This window comes from Saccopteryx bilineata, chromosome 3 (genome assembly GCF_036850765.1).
Source record: "Saccopteryx bilineata isolate mSacBil1 chromosome 3, mSacBil1_pri_phased_curated, whole genome shotgun sequence".
NCBI classification, from domain to species: Eukaryota; Metazoa; Chordata; class Mammalia; order Chiroptera; family Emballonuridae; genus Saccopteryx; species Saccopteryx bilineata.
In genome coordinates, this window is record NC_089492.1 from 220,147,799 (window position 1) to 220,175,268 (window position 27,470).

The following is a 27,470-nucleotide window of genomic DNA, read 5'->3' on the forward strand; positions in this document are numbered from 1 at the left end:
AACTTGATGAGAACATAAGCCTAAGAACCTAGCAAACACTTCCTAAATAAAGTATACACAGGAAAATAAGCATATGAAAAAGTGCTTCTCATCATATGTCATCTGTAGTATGCAAATTAAAACAATGAGATTCTACTGTATTTCTATCAAAATGGTCAAAAGCCAGAACAGAACAATGACAACACCAAATTCTGGCAAAGATGTGGAGCCACAAGAACTCTCATTCATTGCTGTTGGTAATGCAAACTAATAAAACCACTCTGGAAGACACTTTGGTGGTTTCTTACAAAAATAAACATATTCTTACCATATAATTCAGTGATCATGATCCTTGGAACTTTCTCAAAGTAGTTCAAAACTTAGATCCATATCAAAACCTGTACATGGGTGCCTTCAACATCTTTATTCATGATTGTGGAAACTTGGAAGCAACCAAGACATCCTTCAGTAGATGACTAAATAAATAGACTATGATTTATTCAGACAATAGAATATTATTAAATGCTAAAAAATATTGAGCTATTATACCTGAAAAAAAAACTAAAATGAGAAAGAAACCTACAATCATATTATGAAGTGAAGAAAGCCAAGAAACTGCTATATATTGTATGATTCCAATTATATGACATCTGGCATAAGAAAAAATATGAAGGCAATTAAAAAAATCAGTGGTTGCTAAGGGTTAAAGATAAATAGGCAGAGTACAGATAATTTGTAGTGAAATACTTTGTATGGTACTATAATGGTGGATACATATCAATTAGACATTTGTCCAAACTCACACAATATATAACACCAAAAAAATAGTCAAGTAAGAAAGAAGGGGGATAGGGAGAAAGGAAGGGAAGGGAGGAATGGAAGGAGAGGGAAGGGAAGGGAAGGGAAGGGAAGGAAAGAGAAGGGAAGGAAAGGAAAGGAAAGGAAAGGAAAGGAAAGGAAAGGAAAGGAAAGGAAAGGAAAGGAAAGGAAAGGAAAGGAAAGGAAAGGGAAGGGAAGGAAAGGGAAGGAAAGGGAAGGAAAGGGGGGAAATACTGTGAAGATAATTATAAATTATTGTATTATTGTTTCCAACTACTTATCCTTCTTCTCAAGTAAAAATTCCTTGTTGCCATGTAATTATAATGCTTCTTGTGGGCACTCTTCCAGAAATGTCAGTCTTGGCCATTGGCCTAGATTTGGCCAATAGAACATCAGTGAATTTTGTCAAAATTTTACAAAGATGTGACAAAACAAAAAACCTCAGACCAACATCATTTGTAAATATAAAAGTTTGATATAAAACATTGGCAAATAAAACACAAAATGCATTCTCTAAAAAAAGCAATAGTCATCAAAATTGAGTAATATTTATTCTAGATAAGTAAGAAGTTCAATATTATAATATTAATAAAATGTATTTTAAAAATATAAAAAAACTAGAAAGCCCAGTGGTCATACAAAATGACCGCTGTTTTAGATATTATAAATTGTAATTAAAGTGATTTGTGCAAAGGTATATGCTAATTCAAACTGAATTACCCAGGGCAGGCAGCGAGGACGCCCCTTTGCTTACTGCCCCATGGGGTTTCCCCCTTCTACTTGCTTAATTGCTTAAAGTAGAGTGCAATGAAGGAAACCACTGGCGGTACATTTCTTAAGAGCCACCACTAGCTCAATAAATAAAGGTGATTTAAATAATAAAATGTTAATTCAAATGTCAAAGATCTCTTTGTACACAACATTTCCTGTGTAGATCTTTCCATCATTTTTAAGCTTGCCTTGCAGAGGACCATCAATTATTTTTAATTTTATGTTCGTTCTTTCATGAACTCTTGAACAGGCAACATAAAGTTGACCGTGTCCAAATGCAGACTCAGGTAAAAAAATGCCAACATGCTTAAGCGTTTGGCCCTGAGACTTATTGATGGTCACAGCAAAGGCAAGTTTTATAGGAAATTGTCTATGTCTCAACTGAAACGGCAACCCTGTTTGAGATGGAGCCAAATCAATTCTTGGAATGACATGTATTTCACCTTTAGAGGAGCCAGTCAAAGACTTAGCTATTATGACATTATTTTTCAATTGGAGAACCTCTAATCTTGTACCATTGCAAAGACCCCTTCTGGTGTTAAGATTTCTTAACAGCATAATAATTGCTCCAATCTTTAACCTCAATTTGTGAGGTGGCATGCCAGAAGGTGACAGACTATTTAAAAATTCCGTTGGAAAGTTGTTGGCACTCACTTTATAATCAGCTACAATGGAATCAACACTTAAATATGTCCGTGTTGTTCCCTTCTATGATATTTAAGACATCATCATTTAGTTTGTCTAGATCAGAATTTTTAGGACACAATATTGCCCTTTCACTAATTTCACTGAAGTTTCCAGGCTGGATTTTATTACCAAATACCCAATCCACTAGACTATCTTTGCATATCATTGACAAAGGAATCTCAACAATGTCTTCACTAAATCCATTATCATCAGAAAGAGTTCCATTTCCAAGTTTTAATAGCCACTCACTATATTCGGGGTCATTTGACCTCATGAACTTTTTTTCAACTTCGTGCATCATTTTATATGCAATAGCAAATGGGTTAATGTCTTGAAATAATTCCCCCATTTCATTAAGTAAGGTCTCAGGAACTCTTTTATTCCATTCTAAACGTGCCGAACTGGCTTCTGAGGGATCAAGTATATATAATTGAGCAAACTTTCTTTTCCCGTCAGAAGGATGCAAAGTTCCAGTTTGATGGTAAACTTGACCATGAAGTCAAAAGCAATAAAGTCCTGGTCCAGGCAAGTCAATTGGTTTGTTTCCCATGGACACAAAAGCAAACGAACTATGAATGGATCGAATACTATCCATGTGATGTTTGCTATTTAGATGCTGATTAGTCAATAATTTATTCAAGAGTGGTGGATAATTCTCAATTAATGGAACTACAATGTTTCCGTACTTGCAACATTGAGAAAATCCTTTCTTGCCACGGTCAAATCAATTAGTTTCTAACTTGAAGTTTAAGGACTGACAATGTTCACATTTAATATTCATGTCACCAGAGGAATGCTCAAAAATTAAAGTTTCTCCATTTGAAACTGTTTTAATTCTTTTTGCATTTCGGTCAGCATTACTCTGTCGTTTTTTTGCATTTCTCTCCTGCCTTTGTTCAAGGGACTCATTTTGTCGAGACAGGCTTTTTTGTCTTGCATCTGAGGCAAACCTTGTTTCTCTATGCTCATCAGTCTCATTTTGCCAAGAAAGACGCATTTGCTCTGTGACTGAAGGAAGCCTTGTCTTTCTCTGCTCAGTGGTTTCTTTTTGTTGAGAAAGCCATTTTTGTGCAGTTTTAGCTCCTTTTCTCTCCTCTTCAGTGCTGTATTTTCTAGGAGGCATTCTTAAAAGAAATTATGTTAAGACGTAGTTTTTATGTAAAACAGATGATTGCCAATGCAAACAACTGTTCACCTTCCCCCTGACACGCTCAATTTTCATTCAGCCTTAAATTGTTTCAAAAGCAGATGATTGCCAATGCAAACAAATGTTCACCTTCCCCCTGACCCGCTCAATTTGCGTTCAGCCATGGCAACTTGACCCCATTGGCTAGTACAGTTACGCAAGCAACCAATAAGCTATCGGCGACAAACAAACACTTAAGCCACATATAATAAAGAAGATAAATATCATATTATCCCTTCTGTACTCACTAAAAATACATTTGATAAAATTTAATGTTTTTTTAATTAATTGTGTTTACATAGATTCTAGGGTCACCCTGAATGCATCCCCCTCCCCCATATTCCCCTCAATATTTCCCTTGACCCCTTTCCTACAGCACCACCCCTTCCCTTCAGGTTTATCCCATCCTATCATCCCCTTTCCCTCTGTCCTCTTTTCCTCTGGTCTCTTTGATACCTCCTCTGTCTCAATTCCATTCCTCAGTTCTCTTAATTCCTTGAATTCCTCAAATGAGAGGTAATATGATATTTTTCTTTCTCTGCTTGGTTTATTTTACTCAACATAATAGTTTCCAGGTCCCTCCATATTGTTGCAAAAGGTAATAATACCTTCTTTTTCATAGCTCCATAGTATTCCATTGTATATATATACCAAAGCTTTTTAATCCACTCGTCCACTGATGGACACTTGGGCTTTTTTCAGATCTTTGTTATTGTGAACAATGCTGCCATAAACATGGAGGAGCATTTCTTTTTTTCAGTTGGTGATATGGTGTCCTTGGGATATATTCCTAAAAGTGAGATGGCTGGGTCAAAGGGCAGTTCTATTTCTAATTTTTTGAGGAATCTCCATACTGTTTTCCACAGTGGCTGCATCAGTCTGCATTTCCACCAGCTGTGCAGGAGGGTCCCCCTTTCTCCACATACTCGCTTGCACCTATCGTGTGTTGTTTTGTTAATGAGCGTCGTTCTGACTGGTGTGAGGTGGTATCTCATTGTGGCTATAATTTACATTTCTCTAATGATTAGTGATGTTGAACATTTTTTCATCTGTCTATTGGCCATCTGTATGTCCTCTTTGGAGAAGTGTCTATTCATATCTTTTGCCCATTATTTTTTATTGAATTGTTTGTCTTCCTGGTGTTGAGTTTTATAAGTTTTTTATAAATTTTGGTTATTAACGCCTTATCAAATGTATTGTCGAATACGTTCTCCCATTGTGTGGTTTTGTCTTTTTCTTATGTACATATTGTCTTTAGCTGTGCAAAAGCATTTTAGTTTGATATAGTCCCATTTGTTTATCCTGTCTTTTATTTCATTTGCCTGTAGAGATAAATCAGCAAATATATTGCTGCGATAGATGTTGGTGAGCTTACTGCTTATGTTTTCTTCTAGGATGCTCATGGTTTCACGATTTACATTTAAGTCCTTATTCATTTTGAATTTATTTTTGTGAATGGTGTAAGTTAGTGGTCTAGTTTCAGTTTTTTGCAAGTAGCTGTCCAGTTTTCCCAATACCATTTGTTAAAGAGACTGTCTTTCTCTACTGTATGCTCTTAACTCCTTTGTCAAATAACAATTGTCCATAAAGATGTGGGTTTATTTCTGAGTTCTCAATTCTGTTCCATTGATCTATATGCCTGTTCTTATGTCAGTACCAAGCTGTTTTGAATACAATGAACTTGAAGTATAACTTGATATCTGGAAGGGTGATACCACCAACTTTATTCTTTTTTTTCAAGATTGCTTGAGGCTATTTGTGTTCTTTTTTGGTTCCATATAAATTTTTGGAAAATGTGTTCTATATCTTCAAAGTATGTCATTGGTATATTAATTGGTATTGCATTGAATTTATAAATTGCTTTAGGTAATATAGACATTTTAATGATGTTTATTCTGCCTAACCATGAGCATGGTATATGCTTCCACTTGTTTGTGTCTTCCTTGATTTCTTTTATCAATGTTTTATAATTTTCTGAGTACAAGTCTTTAACCTACTTGGCTAAATTTACTCCTAAGTACTTTATTTTTTTTGTTACAATAGTGAAGGGAATTCTTTCCTTAATTTCTATTTCTGACAGTTCATTGTTCATATAAAAATGCCTCTGATTTCTGTGTATTAATTTTATATCCTGCCACCTTGCTGAATTTGTTTATTAGGTCCAGTAGTTTTTTGACTGAGACTTTAGGGTTTTCTATATACAGTATCATATCATCTGCAAATAATGATAGTTTTACTTTTTCTTTTCCAATTTGGATGACTTTTATTTCTTTTTCTTTTCTGATTGGGGTAGTTAGGACTTCCAGTACTATGTTGAATAAGAGTGATGAAAGGGGACACCCCTGCCTTGTTCCTGAATTTAGGGGAATTGCTTTTAATTTTTGTCCATTAATTATTTTGTTGGCTATGGGTTTGTTATAGATAGCCTTTGTCATGTTGAGGTATGTTCCCTGTATTCCCACTTTGCTAAGAGTTTTAATCATAAATGGGTGCTGAATTTTATCAAATGCTTTTTCTGCATCTATTGAAAATATCATGTGGTTTTTCTCTTTCCTTTTCTTTATGTGGTGAATCACATTAATTGATTTATGAATATTATACCATCCTTGCCTCCCCAGAATAAATCTCACTTGATCATGATGTATGATTTTTTTCATGTGTTGCTGGATCTGGTTTGCTAATATTTTGTGAGGATTTTAGCATCTAAATTCTTCAGGGGTATTGGCCTATAATTTTCTTTCTTTTTGTTGTCTTTGTCTGGTTTTGGAATCAGAATTTTGCCTGCCTCATAAAAGGAACTTGGAAGTGTTCCTTCCTCTTGAATTTTTTTTTGAAATAGTTTTAGAAGGATAGTAGTTAGTTCTTCTTTGAATATTTGGAAGAATTTACCAGTGAAGCCATTGGGCCCAGGGATTTCATTTTTTGGGAGCTTTTTGATAACTGTTTTGATTTCATTTGTTGCAATTGGTCTGTTTAGGTTTTCTGATTCTTCCAGATTGATTTTTGGAAGATTATATGTTTCAAGGAATTTGTCCATTTCACTGAGGTTGTTTAATTTTTTGGCATACAGTTCTTCATAGTATTTTCTTATAATAGTTTGTATTTCTGTTGTGTCAGTTGTTATTTCTCCACTCTTATTTCTAATTTTATTTATTTGAGTTCTCTCTCTTCTTTTTTTGGTGAGTCTTGTTAAAGGTTCGTTGATCTTGTTTACCTTTCAGAGAACCAGTTCTTGGTTTCATTGATCCTCTGTACTGTTTCTTTAACCTCAATGTCATTTATTTCCACTCTGATCTTTATTATTTCCTTTCTTCTACTACCTCTGGGCCTTACTTGCTGTTCTTTTTCTAGTTCTTTTAGATGAAGAGTTAAGTTGTTTATTTGAGCTTTTTAAAGCTTCTTAAGGAATGCCTGTAGTGCTATGAACTTCCCTCTAAGGACTGCATTTGCTGTGTCCCATAAATTTTGAGTTGTATGTTCATTATCATTTGTTTCTAGGAATTTTTTTAATTCTTCTTTGATTTTATTGTTAACCCATTTGTTATTTAATAACATGCTATTTAGTTTCCGAGTGTTTGAGTATTTTTCAGTTTTTCTGTTGTGGTTGATTTCTAGTTTTATGCCACTGTGATCAGAGAAAATGCTTGATATAATTTCAATCTTCTTAAATTTGTTGAGACTGCTTTTGTGTCCTAACATGTGGTCTATACTAGAAAATGTATGATGAGAACTTGAAAAGAATGTATATTCTGTCCCTTACGGTGAAAGGTTCTAAAAATACTTATTAAAATTTATTAAATTGAATTGATCTAGTGTATCCTTTAAGTCTGCTATTTCTTTGTTAATTTTCTTTCTTGAGGATCTATCTAATGATGGTAGTGAGTTATTGACATCTCCTACTATTATAGTATTGCTGTTGTTCTCGCCCTTTATATCCATAAAAGTCTGCTTTGTATATTTAGGTGCCCTATATTAGGTGCATAGATATTTAAGATGGTTATATCTTCCTGTTGGATAGCTCATTTTATCATTATGTAGTGACCTTTATCTCTTCCTATAGCCTTGGTTTTAAAGTCCATTTTGTCTGTTATAAGTATTGCTACCCCAGCTTTTTTTTTCATTTCCATTTGCATAAAATATTTTTTCCATCCTTTTACCTTCTGTCTTTTTGCATCTTTTTTTTTTAAGGTGTGTCTCTTGCAGACAGCATATGTACGGGTCCTGTTTGCTAATCCATGCAGCTACCCTATGTCTTTTGATTGGATAATTTAATCCATTTACATTTAAGGTTATTATTGATATGTAGTTGTTTATTGCCATTTAATTTTTTTATAGGGACACAGAGAGAGTCAGAAAGAGGGATAGATAGGGACAGAGAGACAGGAATGACAATCATCATTTTTTTGTTACAACACCTTAGTTGTTCATTGATTGCTTTCTCATATGTGCCTTGACTGTGGGCCTTCAGCAGACTGAGTAATGCCTTGCTGGAGCCAGCAACCTTGGATCCAAGCCGGTGAGCTTTTTGCTGAAGCCAGATGAGTTTGTGCTCAACCTGGCAACCTTGGGGTCTCGAACTTGGGTCTTCCACATCCCAGTCCAATGCTCTATCCACTGTGCCACTGCCTGGTCAGGCTGCTATTTAATTCTTAAAGCTGTATCCTCTTTTGCAATATTCTTTTCCCACTTTGATCTGGTTAAAACAGGCCCCTTAACATTTCATGCAGCATTGGTTTGGTTGTAATGAATTCCTTGAGTTTTTGTTTTTGTTTTTTGTCTCAGAAGCTTTTTATTTCTCCTTCTATTTTAAATGATATCCTTGCTGGATAAAGTAGTCTTGGTTGTAGGCTCTTCTTTTGCATTACTTTGAATATTTCTTGCCATGCCCTTTTGGCCTCAAATGTTTCTGTTGAGAATTCAGATGTCATTGTTTTGGGGGCTCCTTTGTAGGTGATAGCCTTCTTTTCTCTAGCAGCTTTTAATATTTTCTCTTTATTGCTTATCTTTGGCATTTTAATTATGATGTGTCTTGGTGTAGGTCTTTTTGGGTTTCTCTTTAATGCAGTTCTCTGTGCTTCTTGAACTTGTGAAATTCTTGCTAGCATGAATTTAGGGAGGTTTTCAGCTATGACTTCATTGAATAAAGTTTCTATCCCTTGTTCTTTCTCTTCTTCTTTAGGAACCCCTCTGATGCAAATGTTATTTTTCTTCATGTTATCACAGAGCTCTCTTAGAGTTACCTCAGACATTTTGAGTCTCTCTTTTTTTTTTTTGCTCTGCTTCTGTGCCTTCATTTATCATGTTTTCTAACTTACTGATTCAATCCTCAGCTTCATCCATCCTGATTTTAATTCCTTCTATTGTGGTCTTCATTCTTATATTTTATTTGTCATCTCTGACAGATTCTTTTTTAACATTTCAATGTCTTTTTTTATACCTGCTATCTCTTTATTTAGGTGTTCATAATGACCATTCATTGTTGTTCTAAGATCCCTAAGCATCCGAACAATCATTATTTTAATCTCTGTATCTGGTAGTTTGGTTATTTCCGTATCATTCTGTTCATTTTCTGGAGGTTATCTCTTGTGGTTTCATTTGTATTGCACTTCTCTGTCTTCTCATTATGTCTCTGTGTTTGAGTGTGTTGTTTGTAGAGCTTGTTGAGTCTAGGCTTGATGTTGACTGTTTCCAATTTTTAGTTGTGTTATTTCTAAGTCTTCTTGGGTTGGCAACAGCTGTTGTTTGTAATCCACTGGTGGATTTGGCTTTTCTAGTAGAGCTTCTTTGAAGTCTTGATTTGTTTGTTTTCTTCTCAATTTTCTTAACTGGGTGGTATTGTTGTCTACTGATTTCAGCCAGGGGCTTATTTAAAACTGTATCCAGGAATGTGGTGGGTGTAACCTGAGACTCTGAAGGCCTAATCTGCCAGTTACTCTCTATGGCAGTGGGGTGCTTTCTCTGCTTCTGTAGGAAGAGGTATATCTCATATCTTCATGAAGACCTGAGTTACTGCCCCTTCTCCTCACTTCTTGTTTTTAGCTGTGTCTTGTTGCACTGAGTGGAGCTGGAGAGATGTCCGGAGATGTATGATCTGGAAGCACTTTAGTCTTGTGTTATGTGGAAAAATCAACCCCTCCACCAGCTATGGCCACCTCCAGCACTGAAGGAATCAGCTTCTCAGGTCCTCCCATGCATTCCTCTTTTCTTCATCATCTATCTCTCTCTCCTCCCTTTCCTTTTGGAAGATAAGCCAGCCCTTTCAACACACCTCATTCCCAGGTCTCCAGGCAAGTTTCTGTGAGCAATATTTTCTACTCTTTTCTTTGGAATGAGAGCCCATCTGGCCTGTCAGCCTGATCTTCCCTTCATTTCTGTATGCAGGGAAGTCCCATTGCTCTTTGATGCTCCCTACCAGGCTCGTTGTGGCTTCTTCTTTGCTCCTTGGTTTTTGAGAGCTGGTCTTGTAGTCCAGAGTTGGTTTTTCATGCTGATTGTTCCTAAATTAATTTGTAATCCAGTTTGGTGGTGTGAGCTGGGAGTCTGTGCATCTGCCTACTCTGCTGCCATCTTCAGGTACCCAAAAAAAACTTCTTATCCTAACATGATTAAGACAATATCTTATATTTTTTTCCTAAAATTTTCAAGTTTGGTTTTTGAAATGTAGTCTCCAGTTACTCTTACTTTTCTTTTCTGTTCCCTTCCTTTCCTGAACAAATTATTTTTAAGGACATTAGGAGGAATAGAACAGGGTAGATGTCCATGTGGGGCTGCACAGGGAGACTCAGTGACCCTGAGTCAAAATTTAATGTTTTAAAGATATATTTTTAACAATAGGGGCTATACAATTATTTAACAAAATATATCTATATGCCCAACTACCAACAAAATACTTGAGTTGACTTCAAAGTAATAATAATAATAATTTATGACTGATTTTATCATTTAACAATGTTTTGATAGTAATATCAAATTTCATTAATAAGAATAAACATAATAAAGTATAAAATTTAGAGAAAATAAACATTTTATTTAACAATATTTGTACTTGAAAAACCAAAAAGACTTAAGCTTTTTTTAATTACAGGAAGTAAAAAAAAGAAAAAGTAAGGCTGTCAGGTAGAAAATACATATTTAAAATTCAATTTTCATCATATTTAAAAATAATACCTGATTAAGAAGTATGCTAGAAAATATTTTATTTATAACAAAAACAATGCAATGCTCTGAGATAACTTTAACAATAAATGTGCAAAAGTTATATGAATAAACTATGAAATGTTATCAGTTACAAAATAAAAAAAAAAAAACAACAGCAAAGCCCAAATATGATAAAATGTAAAAAGGCTTTCCAGTTTTTGGATAAAAATGTATCAGTGTTATAAGGATATAAATTCTCCCAATGTAAATCTCTAAATGTAGCTTGATCTCAATAAAAATATCAATATAATCATCTCTCTCCATATCACTGTTCACTCTCCTCTGTCTTACTGTATTGTGGATTTTTAAATTGTATATATCTAATTTTGTATATAGATATATATACAAAATTGTATATATCTAGATTTGTATATATCTAGATTTTTTCACTATATTGTGAGATTTTGAGGTAGATAGATTTTTTAGATTATTTATATATTTATTATTTTATTTTTTTTTCAGTAAAATAAGTATTTCCTAGACTAAAGAATTGAAAACAATATAAAATACATTAAAATATTAATTAAAACACATTAAAAGAATATTAAATTGAAATAAAGCCTTAAATATATATAAATAATAAAATAAATATAAAGTCACTATTTCATGGATTTTCGCCTTTCACGAGGGGTTCTGGAACCTAATTCCTGCAATAAACAAGGGACCACTGCAGTTCTTTTTAGTTTAATAAACTAAAGAACTCTTCTAAAATTTACATGGAGAAAAAAATGGCAAGCAACAATACCCAGAAAAAGTCTAAAGTAAAAGAGAAAAACATGATAGAAAAACACCTTGTTTCATATTGAAATATACTATCTAGTATCAAAAATAAATATTAAAACTTAGTGTATAATAAAAGTGATATTTAAAGTAGTATGATGAGTTATGTTAATAAATTTGAATTGCTCTCTTTGGACATGAAACATTAAATAACACACCTTATGTGGAAAAGAATTTCCAGAAAATAAAGGTAAAATTTTAAAAGTACTATACAGGTATTAAAGGATGGAACAGATTATTTGTTGTAATGTAGAAATGAATGATGCTGTAAATATTGATATACAAATTGCATTAAAATTCCTAGAAGAAAAACAAAGATCAAAATAAATTTTTGTCAAACTGTGGGAAAAAAAATTATTTGTAACTAAAATTACAAGTAAAAGAGTGATTTTCTTATTTATAGAGAACTAAAATCGATGCTATAACATCTAAACAGTAGAATAATGGTCCAAACAAGCAAAGCACATAAACTAAAAACAGCTTTTAAACATGATATATATCAACTTCAACCATGATTAGAAATTAGATAAATGACACAAGAAGCAGTCTCTACAGAGGATGGATTTGCTCTAAAAATGGGAATTGTGAAGTTGGATTTCAAAATAGGATAGAAGTATATTTCAGACTGTAGACAGTCTTCAACATTTTAAAATTTGTTCTATGATGTGTATGTTAATTCAGAAAGTAATTAGATAGAAACAAATAAAATAAATTGAAAAAAGTGTAAATATTTTTAACTGGAATTATGAATTGGGTATTACAAAAAATACTTGATAAAAATCCTGAATCTCTGAGTCTCATTTTTTATGTCCCACCTATGTACGGAATTATATAGTTCTTAGTTTTTTCTGATTCACTTATTTCACAGAGTATAATGTTATCAAGGTCCACCCATGTTGTTGTAAATGTTTCATTGTCATCATTTCTTATGACTAATAGTATTCCATAGTGTATTTGTACCACAACTTCTTTATCAAGTCATTTATTGAAGGGCTTTTTGGTTGTTTCCATGTCTTGGCCACTGTTAACAATGCTGCAATGAACATGGGGCTGCATGTGTCTTTACGTACCAATGCTTTTGAGTTTTGGGGGTATATACCCAGTAAAGGGATTGTTGGGTCATATGGTAGCTCTATTTTTAATTTTTTGAGGAACCATCATACTTTCTTCCATAATAGTTGTACTACTTTACATTCCCACCAACAGTGAATGAGGGTTCCCTTTTCTCCACAGCCTCTCCAACACTTGTTGATAATAGCTAATCTAACATGTGTGAGGTGATATCTCATTGTAGTTTTGATTTGCATTTCTCTAATAGCTAATGAAGATGAGCATCTTTTCATATATCTGTTGGTCATTTGCATTTCTTCCTGGGAATAGTGTCTGTTCATATCCTCTTCCCATTTTTTATTGGATTGTTTGTTTGTTTGTTGTTGAGTTTTATGAGTTCTTTGTATATTTTGGATATTAGTCCCTTATCTGAGTTGTTGTTTGAAAATATCATTTCCCATTTAGTTGGCTGTTTGTTTTGTTGTCAATTTCTCTTGCTGAGCAAAAGCTTCTTAGTCTGATATGGTCCCATTCATTTATCTTTGCCTTCACTTCCCTTGCCTTTGGAGTCAAGTTCATAAAATGCTCTTTATAACCAAGAGTGTGGTGGTTACCAGGGGATAGGGGAGGGGCACAAAGAAAACCAGATAGAAGGTGACGGAGGACAATTTGACTTTGGGTGATGGGTATGCAACATAACCGAATGTCAAAATAACCTGGAGATGTTTTCTCTGAACATATGTACATTGATTTATCAATGTCAGTTCATTAAAATTAATTATGTGTGTGTGTATATATATATATATATGTGTGTGTGTGTATATATATATATATATACATCCTGAATCTATCATTTACAAGCAAAATTACCTCATGCAAGTTATTTAACTTTGAATTCCAGATACTCTGTTTAGAAACTTAAAATCATAATATACTTAAATTATTTCCTGGACTGTATTTATGCACATAAATATGTAAATATGATAAATATAAAAAAACACAAATATATACATATAAGTCACGGAACTACATGAGACCTGCTTTTTAAAAATAATTTTGCTCGGCCCTGGATGGTTGGCTTAGTGATAGAATGTCGGCCCCAGTGTTAGAAAGTCCTGGGTTCAATTTCTGATTAGGGCACACAGGAGAAGCACCCATCTGCTTCTCCCCAGCCCCCCTTGCGTCTCTCTCTCTCTTTTCCTCCCCTCTTGCAGCCATTGCTCGATGAGAGAGAATTGGCCTTAGGCACTGAGGAAGGCTCTGTGGCCTTGCTTCAGGTGCTAAAAAAAAATTGCTCTATTTGAAATGGAGCAAGGACCCCAGATGGACAGAGCATTGCTCCCGCTCCCTAGTGTTCTTGCAGGGTGGATCCTGGTCAGGGCGCATACAGGATTCTGTCTCTGTTTCCCCTCCTCTCACTAAAAAAACAAACAAACAACAACAACAAAAGAATAATAGTTTTGTTCAAACCTGATAAATCTATGCATATACAATTTAGAACTCATGTTAGGAGGAAACATCGAAGGTTCTTCCCATCAAAATCTCAAAATCTTAAAACAACAGAATTACTTTGGAATTATTAAATGCATGATGTATAATAAGTTTACATCAATTACATTGCTTTCTTAATTTAAGATGAAAAGAAATAATCTATACCCTGAGAACCATTTTAAAAGCTTCATTTAACCTGCTCTTTATTCTAATATTTAGAAAGTTTCCACTTTTTTCATATACACTATTTAAACATCATTTCAATTATTATTTTTTATAATTTAATATGCTTTGCAAAATGCACAGTACATAGTCATTTCCTTAGAGTTGATATCTGCCTCAGTTTGCTCTTTTAGTGTCTCCTTCTGTTGAATGTTTTCTTTTCTTTGTACAGTGTCTGGATATTTTGGCCTTCTACCTAGTGGAAGTAAAAATTTGGGTTGTGTTAATATGCAGTAGGAAGGGAATTTAAACCATCTTCTGTAAGTGAAATGAGTAAATTCCAGAATGAGTAAAAAATGAAAACATATATCCTAAAGGATAACAACATGGATCAAATAATACTAATACATTTATGTAAATACATGAAATATTCATTTTGATTATAACAACTCAGAAGCATAAGTTCTTAACTGTCATGAACATATTCTTGTATAAGTTACTTATAAACTTTTTTTTTTTCATTTTTCTGAAGCTGGAAACAGGGAGAGACAGTCAGACTCCCGTATGCGCCCGACCGGGATCCACCCGGCACGCCCACCATGGGGCGACATTCTGCCCACCAGGGGGCGATGCTCTGCCCATCCTGGGCGTAGCCATGTTGCGACCAGAGCCACTCTAGCGCCTGAGGCAGAGGCCACAGAGCCATCCTTAGCGCCCGGGCCATCTTTGCTCCAATGGAGCCTTGGCTGCAGGAGGGGAAGAGAGAGACAGAGAGGAAAGCGTGGCGGAGGGGTGGAGAAGCAAATGGGCGCTTCTCCTGTGTGCCCTGGCTGGGAATCGAACCCGGTCCTCCGCACGCTAGGCTGATGCTCTACCGCACTTATAAACTTTTAACTTACAAATAAAGGATTCTGAAAGGTGTATGTGTGTGTCTGTGTGTGTTTACACTATGCATCAATAGACTAAGAACTTTTAATGTAAAAAATAAACTGTAATTCATTTAGTGTACATATGCATTTTTTAAAACTATGTGAAGGCAGTCACTTTTCTACACTACAAAATTCCAATGTATGTGTGTGTGTGTGTGAGTATTGCCATTTTCTAAACTTGTGCCTTATAAATTCTAAAATATTTTATTTGAAAATTAAAAAATTAAATTAAAAAATATAGTTTTGGTTAACTAAGTTAAATAACAAGTCAATTTTTAAAAAGTTTACTATATAACCCCTGGCTAGATAGTTTAATTCATTAGAGCATTATCCTGAAGCACAGAGGTTGTGCATGCAGGAACAGATCGATATCTCTGTCTCTTTTTCCTTCTTTTTACCCATCTCTGTCCCTCCTTTCTCTCTTGCTAAAATCAATAAATAAATATTTAAAAATAAAAATAAATAATAAAAGGTCCTATGTAAGTTGCTAGGTAACATAGCAGAATAAGTGTTTGGTTGAAGTTTTCTTTCCCTTTTCATAAACATCTACAGATAGAGCTAGTCTTCTGTTGACATTATGGATGAATATTAACATGAACATATAAAGAAGTATAGGCTAATAATACAAACTTAATATTATATTTTCATCATGTATCAGCATTTGTTCATGCCTACTATATCTTTTGAACTAAGAATTTAGCTTTGTATTCAAAAAAACATTTTAAAAATTTGTTTTTATCTAGTATAAATATGCATAAATAAATTTTAAACCAGGTTTTATAAGTTCTCAAAATATGCATAAAAAGTACTTATCTGATAATAAAGTTTTCTGTGCACTGTATTAGGTCTTTATGTATTATATAAAATTCTTTAATAAAATATAGTTGTAAGCAGGAACTGTATAAATGCTTTCTATTGTAATTGTTCTAGTTTTATATCACCATTATTAATGATTTCATAAGCACCCAATTCTTTCTCCCACCTGGACTGATAAATGGGCAATTTTTCAAGGCCATAAAAATTTAGTATTGAATTATAACTGCACTCATTATCTTAAAACTGAACTATCTTTCGAGTGGAATCACTCGGCCTATAAAACAGATTTTTTTTCCTTTTAAGTAACAGTAATTTTTACCTTTAATAATACAAGCTTCGTAAGGCCCCAATCAATTATTGAGCCTTCTAAATTATTCATATTATCTTCTTGACATATTTTTTCATGCATTATATACTTAAGAAAAATAAACTTAACTTATCAATGTAATATATATTTGATATTTTGTATTTTGTTGATACGATTTGAGAGTAAAAAAAAACCCTGAGAATAATCTAACAAATTTTTTTACTTTTTAAAATGTATTATTATTATTATTATTATTATTATTATTTAGAAATAGACAGGGAGAGAGAGACACAGACAGGACCATTGAGCTGTTCCTGTATGTACTCTGACCAGGATCAAACCGAAAACCTCTGTGCTTCAGGACAAAGCTATCCGGCCAGGGCTTAATAATTTTTTTTTTTTTTTTTTTTTTTTAAGCTGGAAACGGGGAGAGACAGACTCCCGCATGCGCCTGACCGGGATCCACCCGAAACGCCCACCAGGGGGCGTTAATTATTTTTGATTGATTATTTTAGGGAGACAAAGAGAGGAAGGAAGAGAGAGGGATGGGGAGGGGTACCATTCACTTGTTCCACTTAGTTGTGCATTCATTGGTTGCTTCCCATGTGTGCCCTGACCCAGCAGTCAAACCTGCAACCTTGTCATTTCTGCATGATGCTCTACTGACTGAGCAACCGGCCAGGGCCAAATTTCTCTTCTTAATAATTAAGAATTCCTTGGAAAGATTTATGAATTTTCAAGGCAAAATATCTTTCCCCAAGGATTGACATTTATACAAAAAACATTGTAAATGAACGTTTTATTTCTAAAGTTAAGTGAAAAGGTAAATACAAAAAGAAAATTCTTACTCAAGTACTGAATATTTTGTTTCAAAATGGAATCAAGTGCTACAACTGGCAGTGATGGACAAACTTATTTTAGACAAACTCTCTCACTGGTAACCACCAGAAAGGCTAGAAAAAATGTTTAATATAAGTATTTAAAATTATCAAAAAGCTACCAAGAATGCAAGGACTTGTGAGGTCAACATTCTGAATAAAAGAGAAGACCAAAGTCCTGAATCTAACTTTTGAAGCTTTTTTTAAAAAAAGATATTTGCCAATTCAAAGGTGAAGTCTAAGAAACTAAGAATCTGAACAGAAGCAAAGAGTGAAAAGCAGAGAAGCTGGCAGAAATCTTAGAAGCCAGCCAAAGCTGAGGGGACATAAATGGGAGTTCAGAGCCTGCAAGGTTGAAAGAAGTCTGTGAACACCCTAGGCTTCCTCTTAGGGACCTGAGGGCAACGTTCTAGGAATGAGAGAGAATAACAAATAGACAAGAGCTTGCAAACACTGAAGTCCAGCTTAGAATCTGTTGAACTTGTGCATAATGCTGCTAACTGATCTGCCTGGTACGGATAATACTCCCTTTCAAGTAGCCAACCTTGGACTAAATGTCTTTGTCAATAAAATGAGCTAAGAGAAAATTTGTTTTTGTAAAAATGATACTTAATAATACAAAGAAATTAGCAAAAATGTAGAATGTACCAAGAAGAAATTTAAAATTTTTTCAAATCTCACCATTTATAAACAACTATGGTTTACTTTATAATAAATATCACTGACATATCCAAATAGTATCATGCTAAATGTATTCTATATTCCTGTGAAATATAATATAAATACAAAAAAGAACATAAATGTATTTTACATATAATAATAAGGGAAGTAATTTGTTTTGACTAACATAAAATAATGGAATTAGATCAGCTGTATTATCATAAATTAGAAATATTTCAAATAGATTCTATAATTTTATAAAATACGATGTGGAAAATAGCTGCCATTTTAATTAGATTCACCTTTTCTTAGTTGGACTCTTTGGAGATCCCTCAAAATTATTTTTGATTTTATGCCATTTTTTAAAGTCCAGTTTGATCTATGGTTGAAAGGAATGTCTCTTATAGGTAACTTATCTTTTCTCTGCTAGTTACTTAGTTGGGCTGTTAAGCTAATACTAAATTGTAAACAGAAACCACTTTGTTTTTTTTAAAACTGGGACAAATGACTTTTTGCTGTAAAATTACAATCATAGGTATTTTATTTTTGGTCATGATATATTTGTAATTCTTGAAGATGCAGATTTAAAGACTTATGAAGTTTTTATGAGATGTTTTTGACCAAGTTTTTATATTGCTCACTATACTCTTTTTCAAGCTTATCTCTGTTGCAAAATAAAGGCATTTTAAAGATTATTGCAGTGGCTTTTTTTACACTTTATCAAATTACCAGAAAAATACCACAAATACCTCATAAACTCTTTTCACTGTAGCCAGCCAGCCTATTTCAGGAAAACTTGTGGTTCTCTAAGTGTGAAGAATTTTAAGTAGACTCAGGAGATTAGTTGAAAACTTTTTTCCAAATTAGAAACAGCTGATGGTACTTCTTAATATCTTGCCCATAAGTAATCAATTTTCATTTACTTTTCAAGTACAAACTGCTCACAAAATAGCTGTGCTTATTAAATATGGATTTTATTTTATAAAACCTACTAAAAGAATAGTGATATTTTATCCTAGCTTATCAATCGGTTTGGCATTCAATCCATGATTCTCCAAAATTACCTGTCTGGAATGATATTATTTTTATACAGCTCAGTGTGGTCTTTCAAAGTACATAATTATCAATAAGAAATATAAAACATCACTGCCAAGTTTAGTCAATAATTACACAGAATTTTTAATAATGATTAAGAATGATTTCCTTTTTGTGTCATGTAAAACACTTGGAGTTTAATTTGCTTTAGAATGGTGAACTATTAAACTCATATTCATTTCATTTGTTACAAATCACTCATTGCTTTGTGAAAAAATATCAGGTCTGCCTGACCTGTGGTAGCGCACTGGATAAAGCGCTGACTGGGAACACTGAGGTCACTGGTTTGAAACCCTGGGCTTGCCTAGTCAAGGCACATAAGGGAGTTGATGATTCCTGTTCCCTCCCTTCTGCCTCTATCTCTCTTCCCCCGCCCCCTCTAAAATGAATAAATAAAAATCTTTTTTAAAAAATCAGGTCCTAATTGTGCCATTTGTTGTTATTTATTAAAAATTTTTTAAATCAGTGATAGGAGTAGAGGCAGAGAGACTCTTACATGTGCCCTGACCAGGATCCCCCTGGCAAGCCCACTAGGGGAGGGTGCTCTGCCCATGTGGGGCATTACTCTGTTGCTCAGCAACCAAACTCTTAACACCTGAACTGAGGCCATGGAGCCATCCTCAATGCCTCGCGCCACTTGTTCTAATTGAGCCATGGCTACAGGAGAGGAAGAGATAAAGAGAGAGAGAGAGAAGTGAGAGGCGGAGTGGTTGAGAAGCAGATGGGCTCTACTCCTGTGTGCCCTGACAGGGAATTGAACCCGAGATAGCCACACACTGGGCTGATGCTCTACCATTGAGCCAGTTAGCCGGGGTGTATTTGTTGTTATTTTAACCTCTCCGAAGAAAATTCGTATTTTTTATCTTTTTAAAATATAGTGAACCAAACTGGTTCACAGGATTACAGACATTTCCAAAAACAAAATTAAAATAATGTAAAGACACTATTTTCAAATATATAGCTGAACCAAACAAATATGACCAAAAATAATGTTAATATACATTAGAAGATCAATATATAATAGAACTCAGCATTCTAACATCTTAGATTTTAAGCTGTTTTCATTTTCATAAAGGTTCAGTTTTAAACTATTTTTTATAAATTTCAATATAACCAATAATCATTAAGTTGTTTTTCAGGTAACCAAAGCAGAATTTATGTTGTGTTTATTAGGATAATTTGCATTAAATTCTATATTTAAATTTTAAAAAGATTATTCAGTTTAATATTATGTTAGAAAAATTATTTTAACTTAGTAGTTATACATCTTGTCAAACATTTGGAAAAATGTTATTTAATATAGCTCACAATAAAGTATATATATTTTACATTATTATTTTTAATATTCTATGAAGCCCTAAGTTAATACTATGTTTAACTTTGCTTCTTGGATCATTTTACACATATTTATGTATAATAATTTTTATTTTACATCTATACAATATTACCTTTTTAAAATTATTTATAGCCTGACCAAGCGGTGGCGCATTGGATAGAGTATCGGATTGAGATGCAGAGGACCCAGGTTCGAGACCCCAAAGCCCCTAGTTTGGGCTCATCTGGTTTGAGCAAGGCTCACCAGATTGAGCCCAAGGTTGCTGGCTCCAGCAAGGGAAGGCCCACAGTCTGCTGAAGGCCCACGGTCAAGGCACATATGAAAAAGCAATCAATGAACAACTAAGGTGTCGCAATGAAAAAATATATTTTTCTTTTGTTTTCTTGTCTGCAAGACATTTTCTCTCTTTTAAGGTAGGCATATATCTACCTAAGGGGGTGGTGATTTTAATGGTAACAGTGATGTGTAGTTGAAAAACAGTATTTATTTTATAGGAATCATCAAAGAGCAATGCCAAAAAAAACAGTCAGCTTCTGCCGTGTAAAATATAATTTTTACAAATGGAAAATAACCTTGAAGCTTAGGTTGGTTTATTAAGAGGGAGAGCCTAACATTGTTTTTTTAATAATCCACTTCAAATATGTCATAGGCTAATCCTGGAATAATTAGTGCACAGATTTTTCTGTACTATACAGGAGATAATGACTGTGCTCATTTAGTAATAAATAATTTTATGGTAGTAGTAGGGTACAATGTAGGAGAAAAAAAGAAGAGAAGGGAAGAGGGGTAGAAAAAGTAATAAGAAATGTTATTTTTTTCCTCCAGACTTTTACCTTTGAAAGAATTGTTATATAACTTAGGTAATTACTAGGGATTTTTTAGCTTTTTCTCTATGTGGGTCTCTAGGTCAGGATTCTACTGTGAAAATGGTGTTTCCAGTGTTGTATATCCAGGTCTAGTTAAAAGGTTTCAGAGGCATGATGAGAAATAGAGATGATCTAGTCATTTCAGGTCCTATGTGTTATGGCTGAGAAAACAGAAGTTAGTGGACCTGCTTATTGGGCCGGTCATGATAAGGCAGAATAGTTTGAAACAGAGTCCAAAGTAGGGGCAGCAGAGTTGAGAGTTGGGGAAGAGAGAGGACACAGGGAGTCCTAGAGTTAAAAACTGTAGTTTCTTCAAAGGAAGAAGAATCACTGCGGAAAGATGTACAACAGCTCCTGGGACCTTTATCCTATCTAAAAAGTGAGGGTCATTGCTTCAGCAGCCACTGCTCAGTAGGATGTGTCCTAACCACGTAGGTTAGGAAAACTGGGTGTTGCTTTGGAGACAAGATACTGATCTATACACAATAAAAAACAAGCTAGAGGGTAATATAACCCAAGATTTTGGCCCCTTCCCATGAGCAGTCCACATCCAGCGACCGGTCGTATTTGGAAAAGGTTCACCTTCTATTTCTCAATTCATGATATTCCCAGAGTGGCAGGTCGGCTGAATGCCTGAGTGAGGAATAGGCACTTCAGAAGATGGGGATGAAACCAATCAACTTCCTGAAAGAAACAACCTTGTGAACAATACTAAAACAAGTGAATTGTATACTTGAATAGGGCGAACTCGATGCCATGTGAATTCTTTTCAATTTTAGAAATTAGCATTTAATATGCTTGAAGAAACTGAGCTGAGAAATGCTCGAGCTGAGAACAGAGGCACTGACGCAGAGAGGAGTACACGCGGGCGGGAGTAGCTAAAGCTGCTAAAACATCATCGATCCTAGTGAGTCAAGAGAATACTTGAAATTGATATATCAACGAAGAGCAAGAAAAGAATATTTATTTAGAGATTTAGAAGAGAGCATAAAATAAACTAGAATGAAAAATGTTTCATGATAACTGCCTCTGAGGAATGGGGGTGCCAGAGATCTTTTCATCATGAGCCTACTGGAATAATTGATATTTTTAAATGATAGGAATTACTATGAACTGAATTGTGATTACCCAAAACTCAGGTTGAAACCCTAACTCTTAATGATACTGTATTTGTAGAAAACGCTGTTAAGGAAGTAATGGTAAATGAGGTCATAAGGTGGAGCCCTAATCCAATATGACTGGTGTCCACACAAGAAGAGAGACATTAGGGAAGTATGCCCACAGAGGAAAGACTATGTGAGGATTCAGGAGAAGACCATCTGCAAGAAAGGAGAGAAGACTCAAAAAAACTTAACCTGACAACACATTGGACTTTTAGCCTGCAGAGATAGAAAAAAATAAATTTCCCATGTTTAGATAACGCAGTATGTGGTATATCGTTATGGTAGTCTTAGCCGACTAACACATGCATGTTGCTTGGATAAAAATAAAACACAGTGAAATAGAGTGCACAATAAAAACAGTCATTATTTCTCTTACACAGAGCCTATTTGAATCCAGAAATCTGTACTGATTCTGGATGAAATGTCAGGCCTTTCATCCTTTTTATCAATATGGTGAATGAGAGAAGCCTTTATAAATTTCTAAAGCAAGAAAAATCAAAAGTCCATAAGAATGTACTATCAATAAGTTCAAGAACACTTAATCATATGCACATTCAATAATAGGTAATAGCTTAAAAAGATATATCAACCAAAGTAAGAAAACAAAAAATGAACAGTACAAATGGAAAGAACTGGAGAGTGATGGCATGGTCTTCTCATCAGTGGAGGCAGATGGCCTAGATTTAGAATCTAATTCTGCAGCTCATTACTCCTGAGATCACAGACAAAATTTTAACTTACCAAGACAGTTTCCTTACTCATAAGCAAAAACTAACACTGTCTTCTTAGTAACAATATTGAAAGTATTAACAAAAACCAAATATGTAAGCCACTTTTTAAAGAATGCCATGTAGTAATATCTAAATAGAAATTAACTTTAAGAATTAATTTAAAAAAAGGAACAAAAGAAAAGAGCTTTCCCTCAAAACTGCTTCTATGGGTTAAGCAGACTACAAATTTAAAATTATTGGTGGTTTTGCAATAGCAACTATGACCTGAAAGGTAAAAAGAAATGTACTAATTACTATTTTTCTTAAGAGATATACTGTAGACTGGAAATATTTTGGCCTGAAATCCCCAATCTTTGAAGTAGTCTACCAATGTCTAATCAATACCCAAATTCTTCCCAAGTGGCCGCACCTTGCAATGGAGAGAAATTTTATTAAATCTCTTTGCACTTGTCTCACAGAAGTATATGTGTATCACCCATAGGTATGTTTTGAAACTTAGACAGATATTTTACATAAAACTAGACCAGAGCTACGACTTGACAAACAAAACTTAAAGCAGTTACTACAAGTATAGAATAAGTGTCCAGAGGAAGTGCCCTTTGTGATTCAATTGGATTAGAGTGAATTCTTGCTACAGTAAATCCTGTATTAAAATAGTTAATAAAAGTAGTCAAGTAGAGAGACTTATGGCAGGCCCAACACATAGCATCATTTCATTTCTTTAAATATTTAAATTATATGTATCATTAAAGCCAGGAATAATTTGTCTTAAAATGATATTTATGTTTCCTATGAAGTTTATAAATCATAGAATAGAGACACAAGGCATAAAAATCCTTGTTTAGGTTGATGACTTCCAGATATCATTCACTTTATCTAATGCAATAAATGTTATTCAAAGTGTTTGTTGAGCAGTGACTTTGTCCCAAGAACTATATAATAAAACATGTCACATTCTACTCTCTTAAAGAATTCATAGATTTATACAGGAGAAAGATAAACTAATAATCATAATGCATTAAGTGCTTTTGGAATACACTTCCCTTAATTTAATTCTAAGCAGTCTATGTAGTTTTGAAAACAATAGGGAACACTTAAGAATGTTTACAAGGGTGTTGTTATAATTATAGAACATGCCTACTTAATGCCTACTAAATAAATTAAAAACTCTTTAGCATATTGTAATTGTACTGTATGATCTAGTCCCTCATCTCCCATTCATATTTTCCCAGCTGTGCATCCTTTCCCAAGCAGGGCATTACTTTTCCAACTTTATTCTCATTGTGCAAATTGTCTGGGCTGCTCTACTACTTTAACTTCTTCCAGAATCATTGAAGCCCGACTCCTAAACATTCATTCTGATTAAACTCACACGTCATTAGAAAAGTTTTTCTTGACTCCATTATTGCTGATTGCTCTGCCATGCTCAGTGAGTCACTCATAAATCTGGTCCCACAGAACTTGGGATGTATTATTATAAACACTCATCACATAGCCCTTTTAGTTATTGAATCACATGCCTGACTCTACAGCATGTGAGAAAAAGACTCTTAATAATCTTTTTGTCATAACACAATATCAAGGACACAGGCACTCAAAATGTGTTTGAGTACTTGTTATTGAAATGTGCTAGGGGTAAGGAATAGTAGTGAAAAGGTACACACATTTTGCATCTTTGTTTACAGTATTAGATGTCAGTATCAGAGAGCCAATGGGGTTTTTAAACAGATCTGTAATATAATGGATTCATGGTATCATTGTTCCAGCAATTAAATGTGAGAGTGGGCTAAGAAGAACATTTGTCAGACACTGAATTCACAGATTAGATGCTGTTAAATTGAGCTAATTCAAGAACTCCTTTATTCCCCTTGCAAACTCTCATGATCTTTAAAATAGGTGTCTTTCTGTTTAGTCATGGATACAGCCTGTACCATAAGAATGGTTGGACCAGTTGTTAATGTGATGTAAATGTAAATGATCACTATATTAAGCCCTTCAGTGTACATCTCTTCACCCCTAACTTCTCTGTCATCCAATTTTCTCTTTTGGGACCTCTTTTCTGCTCATAAATCAGCAACCAGAAAGTTCATATCATGCTCAGCAAGGAAACCCCAGGGTTCTGTTCCGGAGTCCCAGGCAGCAACGTTTCTGAGTAATCAATGCCCATGCTCTCATCCATGTTAAATATTTTACCCATCACACCTGGTTATATAAGTAATTCTGACAACACATCACTGAATTGGGGAAATAGCTATGTATATGTTAGGAGGTTAGTGCACTAGCACAAGTAATAATAATCAAACTGACATCTCTAGTGAGGTGGAAGATATAGAATTAGTACTAAGATTCAGGTCCAGGTAAAAAGAGAAGGCACTAAGTTTTCTGAAGTTAGGACAAAGCACTAGGTTCAGTTCAGAATGAAGTAGGAGCTAACTAATAAGAATAATATAGATGATAGATAGACAGATATAGATATAGATATATTATGTTCTTCTAGAGTGACTACTTGTTGTCTGAACCTTAAAATGTCAAGATAAAGTTCCTTAAATAAGCTGAATTTAGATGTAATCCTTGGGTGTGAAATAAGATTACACTTACACATACAGGTGAAAGTAGCTACCTGCTGTAGGGACAATAAGATGAAGATATAAGAAACTAAGAAAATGTTGAGAGCATTCTTATGAATGAATTTTAATATCCCTTTATAGATATATCAATAAGTATAAATTAAAATGTTCTCTGTGGTAAAAGTCAGTAAGAGTAAAGGCTTAAAAAGTAGACTCTTTCCAAATAATGTAGTGCATAAGTTTTTTTTACGTTTATTATCTTGACCCAGAGACATAATTTTATGTGCAATATCTGAATAAAACAATGAACTAATTTTATAATAAATATAGACATGACTTAGGATGATTCCTGTTATTCTAATCATACTGACTCAAAATTTGAGAATCATCCTGCAGTTCTTCTTCTTCACCTCCTATTTCATCAGTTACCTGATTTTACAAATTCTATGTCATATGTGTCTGAAAGTCTATAGCCATCTATGTATGAATGTCCTTTTAAGAGCATTTATACATCTTTATTTGTCCCCTGTCCTATTGTAATTATTTCTCAAATGAAGGCATTTATAACAGGTCCCATATATTGATTACTTCTAGCCCTAAGAGCAGACTCATTTACTAATTAAGGACTAGCCAACATAATATCACAATTCTGAGCTTTTACCACTTGAAAGTTTCTTAAGCCCCGAAAACCTCAATGATAATTTTAAGGGTAGAGAGACATAAGGTCAATGTCTTCACTAGTTTGTGACCTTCTCAGTTTACTAGAATAGCTATAATATCAGGCCTATCCAAATTGGAGTTAAGGTTAGGGAAATCAAAGGGTAAGAAAAGAAGATCCTACTTGACTAGTACAGTTACAGTCTGCTTCAAGTGGTTTTTTAGCAATAGATGTACAATTTCAGGCTTACTATCACATGAGGCATTATTTTTGGTTCTTCATAGAACCTTCCACTGGAACACCTAAAAAGAAAATAAATTCACATAAAATAAATAATGCCACTCTTCTCACTGTGCCCACTGGTGATTCTCCATTAACCCCCAAACCTGAGGATGTTACCACTGGCCCTCTAAGTCTCCTCTTAAAAATACAACAAGCCTTTTTGACTCAGATGGAGTTAGGCCTCCAAATGCAACCCTCCCTATCATATCTATTCCATCTAAAACCCACGTAGTCTGTCATCTGCACTTAAATTGTTCTCAATAATCTTAGACCCTATTTTTGTGCTCCTTTAAAACCCCAGGCTCATGTCAAGTCTTCCAAATGTTCCTGTTGAAGTCCCCAAACTTATGTTGGAGAAAGAGTACCTTCACTTTCCTTCATGAAGAAACATACTGTCTACTTACAACATTCTCCAAAAGAATATTATTTTCTAGTCATTTCAATTTTAAGTTTTTCAAATTTTAAAGCAGAAGAAGAGCTAATATTGGTAGAATTGTTTCCCTAATTTCTGAGCATGTTCTGTATAAATATTCTGGCACCTTCCTTTATTGGTTGTATTGTTCTTGGCCTTTGCTCAAAACACGTAAGAGCATTTTTAATATCTGACTAAAACTATATGTCTTTTTTACTTAGTAGATTAATAATTTCTTAAAGTCAGGAACCAAGGTAATATAGAGTGCTGATTAGGAGTACAGGCATGGGAGCTGGTGTACTATGGTTTAAATCCAGTTCTATTTACTTATCAGTCCACATAAACTCCCTCTGGGACACAATTTCTTCATCTGTAAAATGGAGCTAATAAGCCTACTTTATAGCAATAGAAATCATTTATTGAGTCTTTATTCTCATCATATTTTTTAGCATTGTTTAAAAAAATAAGTATACATGTTCCCTTATAGCTATTGAGATGAGACTTATCATTTCCTCCCATTTACTGAAGAGACTTATTGATGTTAATTAACATGCCCAAATTCAAGACAGCTATTAATTTGCACAAATGACAGATTTAAGAATCTAGAAATCTCTCTTCCAAATCTATGCTCACTGTGATAGATAGGCT